The sequence below is a fragment of the Cupressus sempervirens genome, chromosome 4 (genome assembly GCF_028749045.1).
Source record: "Cupressus sempervirens isolate cs-2001-9-10 chromosome 4, ASM2874904v1, whole genome shotgun sequence".
Taxonomy (NCBI): Eukaryota; Viridiplantae; Streptophyta; class Pinopsida; order Cupressales; family Cupressaceae; genus Cupressus; species Cupressus sempervirens.
Window position 1 is genome coordinate 847,936,813 of NC_143121.1, and position 6,494 is coordinate 847,943,306.

The window sequence follows — 6,494 nt, forward strand, 5'->3', positions numbered from 1 at the left end:
TTTCCACTCAATAAAATTTGTGGGTCCACCATTTCACCATCCCATCTATTTTGTAAATGTCACACAATTTAATTTTAATATAAAGTAAAGTTAGAATGTTTAAAAAAAAAGAAAAAAAAAGAGAACTTTAACATTTTTCAAAATAAATATGATAATTTTGGTAATTATAATAACTTGCATGATTCTATATGAAATTAATAAAAGCTTAAAAAATGACCAACACAACCACTCTCAAACTAATTGAGAATTATTTAATTAAACATTAAGTAAAGATACTTTTTTGGATAAAATTAATGATATAGAACATATTAAAATATTTATTAGTCGAGGTTCATCACTTGTGAGTTGTATAATGTTAGTGTTGTTATTCCTACCTAAATTACTAATGCCTTAGCTTTGGTTGCCCTCAATATATTATCCCTAACAAATTAATAGGATTATTTTGATTTGGTAATTTCAACTTAAGAATCAAGCCTTAACATTTGATGTTATAACTGCATTATGGATATAAAAATATTAAAGAAAATATATATATTAAAATAAAATTAGAAACATGGTCAATAAAGGTCACGATTATAGACTGAATACAAGGAAATATAAATTTTAATAGTATAGCTCCATACAAAGGAAATTGACCCATAAATAGGATCAGTGAAGTGAGAGGTAACACGAATTCCCAGATAGAAAAGTAATCTGACAATATTCCAGTCACCTTCGATTTGACCTCTGTATAGATGACACGGACTCGGTGGTCACCATAACCGGTGCAGTTATACCAATTAAAATGAAATTTATAATAGAGCCTATTATCGTAGCTTTAGAGTGTTATTTCTAAAATTACTTTACCAGGCTAACTAGCTGAGAACTCGAAGCTGCTTTGTGAAAAGCTATCTGCCCGTCATTGTCAGCATGGTTGATTAAAAATGAGGGGTCCATGGACTTATGCAGGAGAGTTGTCACTGTTTATGTATGGCCATATTCCAAAGCAAAATGAAGGGCAGTCTTGCATGGCCATATTCCAAAGCAAAATGAACAATATTCGTGCGACCCATGCGTGCTCTTTATTGAATGTTGAATTTTCGCTTTTTTTCAAACTTTTACCCTCGCTTCTACTGAGTTTTCTTTTCTGTAGCATGGCAACATCAGCTAATGCTTAGTTTTCGTTGGATATCTAAAATATTATTTTAGGTCATATCTCATTTTGTGGATCTATTTTTCACTTTGTCTTTGAATTTATGCTTGGCCGTATTCTCAAGTGATTATCTCTATTTTTCACTTTCTCTTTGAATTTATGCTTGTCTGCATCCTCAAGTAAATATCTTCTCAATCTTTTGTTTCTTCAATCTAATCATATTCTATTCTATGTTTTCTTATGTTTTGTCATAAACAGCTTTTCTATTCTTTTAAACTTTTCCTTTTTTAAATATTTCTCCTATCTAGAATTTGTTCTTTTGAGTGTTTGTTGGAGACCTTATTTTTTAAAGTAAAAAACATTCTAATCTTTTGGTATGCTCCTTCAACTTTCACATGCTTCAATGTTTTTATCTGTGCTTCTACTCTTTCTTGATATCTAGGCATTCTCATTTTATAGAATAAATAATTTTTTAATTTACATAAAGTTGAACAAACTTATATATTTAAATATATGATAATATTTCAACTTATTTATTATTATAGTTTCTTTGACTATTTTCTAACATTCTCTAAGTACTTTTATCCTTAATGCTTTAATTTTTTTTTATCTATAACATATTTACAAATAAACTTAAATTCTTTTCATAATTAATATTTTTTTAGTACATTTTTCAACATATATGAGCAATCGATGGCATCAACAACAGGCTTTAAAAATGCTTATAATATGACAAGCAAGCAGTGAATGAGAAAAAGATAAACACAATGAAAGAGAAATCATAAGTAAACGAGGGAAGTTGCAGATTAAAAGGTAAGTAATTTAGAAAATACAGAATCTACATTATAAAAGCTTAGACGACCAACCAAAGAACAAGTTCAAAGGAAATGAAGATAAAGTGTACAGGGAATCAGAACAAGTTCAAAGGAAACGAAGATAAAGTGTACAGGGAATCTACAAAATGAAATCTACCATAAACAAACAATTTAGAGAAGCATTGTATACTAACGGTAAGCTAAATTGAAGTCCCACAGACTAGACAAATAAGTAAAAGACAGAGACCCAAAGGCTGCAAAAGAAGCATAAATAAAAAGCAGTCATAACCAGCAGGTGAAATAAACTCAAAAGAATTACTAACTATATTAAAGAAACATTTGGTCTTTAAAATGGGGCACCGGAGGACAAATTCAAAGAAAGAATAAAAGGCAAAGCCTGTGAAAAAAAATACAAGTTAAAATGTAGATTTTTTAAAACTCATGGAACCGAATTTATAACGAGCTTACTTATAAGAAATTACAATTAGTCCAGATAAAGCTTCAAAACAGGGGAAAAAAGAGGGTCTCATCTACGCAAGCACTTTGGTAATGGTCAGAATAATTTCTTAGTATTTATGCAAGTGCCATGAGCTCTATGATTAATCATTATAGAGTCTGCCTGAGCAATACTTTTGTATCCATCCCATTCTCAATGGATATAAGCCTATTTCGAGCTGTTGTAAAGGGTGAATGTAAGGAAGTGCAAGAATTAAACCGAAGTGATTCTCAAATTCTCGAAATGGTTACCCCTCTGGGAAATACAACTCTCCATGTAGCAGCTAGTCGGAAGGATGGTGAGCTTGTTAAACTACTGCTTTCATCGAAAACATGCATCATATTAATGAGGAACAAAAAGGAAGAGACAATGCTCCATAAGGCGGTTGCAGCAGGATGCTTGGAAGTGGTGAAGCTGCTGCTCAACCCCTAGAATGAAGTGCGATGTAACTTTTCAGAATGCGCTCATCCCTAAGGTTGCGATTTAGAAGGGGGTCGTTTAGATCTCGATGATCTCTGGAAAGCTCAGAATGTTGACGGTGAAATGGCCCTCCATTACGCCGCAAGAGGCAATTACGTGGAGATTGTGCGCCTACTATTGGAGAAAGTGAAGGGTATTGAGTCACTTTCGAATACAGCAGGTGAGTCTGCACTCTATACAGCATGCCAAGTTGGCTCTTCGGGCGCGTTTTGGGTGCTTGGTGAGATAGACTATATCTCCGACACGAGCCTCGATGGAAATACCTGTCTGCATCAACTCCTCACTATTGACGGCTCTATTAATGGTAATTCGAATGATACGCTGCGATAAATTTTAATTTGTATATTATACTGGTAATTTCTATTATTTTTGACATCTTTCTGTATGCTTTAGGTGTGGTTTTTTACTTGCTAGAAAAGAGACCAGCTCTGGCTGAACAAGCTGACGCTGCAGACAACGTTCCATTGCACTTAGCGTCAACAAGGGGTAATTTGAAAATCGTGAAGAGGTTGGTAAGAATAAGTCCACATATGGCTCTGAGAAAGAACAGGGATGAAATGGCTGCAATTCACATCGCAACGCGTATGGGTTACACGGTTATAGTTCATCTCTTGATTAAAGTTGTACCCCATTGTATAGAAGTGCTTGGGAAGGACAACAAGAATGCCCTCCATTTTGCTTTGGAATATGGCAAGATTCTGACGGCAAACATTCTGCTGTCGGAGTCCATGGACTCTTCATTTTTAATCAACCATGTTGATATTAATGGCCACATGGCTTTGCAACGAGCTGCAGCTATTGATGAACTGGCTTTGCAGGTAAAATAATTGTAGTACTTGTAAGCTTCACAGATATGCTCTACTATTTTCACGATATGTGCCATTAACAGGAAAGAATGTGTTGGGATTGTAAATTTTTCGTTGTCCTTAAGAGCCAAGCTCACACCTCTCAGGAGAATAGGAGCAGCCCCAACAGTCAGAAAACAAAAGAGAGGGAATAATTTTTTTCACTCCACTTCTTCTCATTCAATAAGTAAGAAAGCAACATAAGGGGATTTTTTTTCAGATTTTATTCTTTGTCTATGATATAGATTTTACAATAGTAGGAGGTGAATGTTTGTCTTTTGAGTGGTGATTGCTCTAGGCAGCCAATGTCTATACTGAGATTAATGCAAGAATTTGTTGTTTTTAATAATTACATTAAAAATTAATTATTAACTATATGTTAAAATTAAATTTAATTAAAAAATAGTATTTTGATGCCACCATAGACATCGCCCTATTGTGTGAGCTCGAAGAAGCTCCAGGTTGATTGTATGCAGTCGCCTAATTGTACAAGTTTGATCTGTCCTCAGCTAACACTAGTAATTAGTTTTATTTGTATCAATTTTGTAGTTTATTTTCAATGGTAAAAGTTACTTTAGAGTTTGATAGAAGAAAGAAAGAAAATTTGATTACACATCTTGAATTCTTTGATTGTTTATTTTTTTGCTGTCTCCTCTCCCCTATTCCGCCGTACATTTTGTTTAATGAACAAAACAGAACAGCAAGTCTCTGTTATTACTCTGCCTTATTTGAGAATTCTAGATTCTTGACAATATGCACTGCTTGTATGATAGTCTTTTTTAGTGTAATTAACTATTTGAATAAGCTATGTGATTGTTGATATTTGTTTTAAGTAGGACAGATTGTCTAGTTGATTGAAAAAAGCAGCCAGTGAATGAAACAAGTACGGTCTTGTGCGTTTATTTGCAGACGTTATCTCCAATGCTAGGAAGATCTTGATGGAACGTAAATGCGGTAGACAAAAATGATCATTCTGCCATGGATGTTGTGGATGACAATTTTATTCCAATGCCCGCCTGGTTACTTAGGTTGAAACTTCGTCTGCATGGTGGTCACAGAAGAGCATGGATGAAGTCTTTGCTCAAGAGGTCTAGGTCGGTATTGGAGGACTCCCAAAACATGGATAGTGAGTCTGACACTCCTGCAAAAGTGGGTAGCGAGAATGAAAAAGAATCTAGAGACCTTTCAGTTGTTGCAACACTTATTTTTACTATGTCATTTGCAGCAGCCTTCACGGTTCCAGAAGGACTTCGGAGCGACAACGGCATTCCCTTGCGGATGCATGCCACTGTGCTTCGATGCTTTATCTTAAGCGATGCTCTAGCTTTCTGCTTTTCCATACTGGCCATGCTTATGTTAACAGCAAAATATAACAAAAGACAAGCGGCTTCGTTTTCCATACCTTTTGGCCATTATTCCTGTAAGAATTTGGCTTAGGCCAGAATTCACCCAAGAACAAAAGAACTCAACAATAGCACACAGTAGACCAAAATAGGCAGAGTATGATCGCAATGATGATATTCATTCTATAATGGATAAAACCAACATATTCTGAGTACACTAGGAGTGCCTGAATATAAAGGCCTCAGGAGAGCTTCTAGAATGCCTAGAAGTTAGCACCATGACATGTCATACAACCAGGCACATGTCCACCAGATATGGATTATCCTCCATTAAGCACGGGATTAAGTGCGATGATGTGAGGATAAGACTACAATGGTGTAGTGCGAAAATCAATGGAGTAGACAACATGTGCTAAATGAGGAGTGCAAAAAACTGTGTTGTCACCATGACAACTAAGTAAATGATGCATACTCCTATGTTGTAGACACCATGTGCCTAATTAGAGTTGCATAACTCAATGAGAGTTCACAAACTCCTAAGTGTCTCACCTAAAATAATAATAAAATAATGCAAAATAATTAAATAATGCATTAACCTAAGTAAAACTCAAGTAAGTGTAATAAGTAAATACTTATTTACACCAACACCCCCCCTTAAGTGCAAGGTAGGGGAATGCCCTTAAGCTTACGCAATCTAGGATGAAATGCAAGATGGGTCCCGGCTACTAGGCCATGTTAGGTACCCATGTACATAATGATATGCAATCTCCCATAAAGCGGGGAAAGAGGGAAAACCTCATGGGAAAAACCCTCCCCCAAAAAGAGATATAGATAGGATGCATGGATGGATGGAGTAATCAAAACCCCCCCATTATGACATACATCCAATATATACATAAGAGAATGAGAGAAGGAAGAGAGACAGAATGGGCTCCCCCCCCAAAGAAGAAGGCCGAACAGTGAATGCTCCAGTAAAGAAGCTAATCCAAGACTGCAGAATGGTGTTCCTCCACTTAGGAAGAAACAATGCCAAGGGTACAAATGAGACGCTTCCGCTGTGTGTGGAAAGAATCCCATGGATAAGTGATGTCTCTGAAACCTGCTCATCTGGCTGAAGAACTTGTCCGAAAGAACTGTCTGTCCCTGCAACTGATGAAGAACCCTGCTGCAACTGCTGATCATAAGTATCCACATTCACTTCAACCTGTAAGGATCGATCATGTAGAGAATGAACAAGAGAGTCTGAAACTCTCGTGACAACTGAAGAAGGTAATTCTGCATCAAGAAGAAGAGGCAGATCATGAATACTGTCCCCCAAATCTGTCACTGAACCTGTATCTGGAAGACTGAATGTACCCTGCTATTTTGGACCTATCACTGTGG

The 6,494-nt window shown here is 35.9% G+C and overlaps 1 pseudogene across 1 annotated transcript; it reads left to right on the forward strand.

The window, feature by feature from the left end:
* The first annotated feature begins 2,071 nt into the window (after positions 1 to 2,071).
* On the forward strand, positions 2,072 to 5,240 carry LOC149564035 (protein ACCELERATED CELL DEATH 6-like; annotated as a pseudogene). Its single transcript, XR_016364282.1, has 3 exons — positions 2,072 to 3,227; positions 3,317 to 3,741; positions 4,708 to 5,240. The product of XR_016364282.1 is annotated as a protein ACCELERATED CELL DEATH 6-like (transcript).
* Positions 5,241 to 6,494: the final 1,254 nt, after the last annotated feature.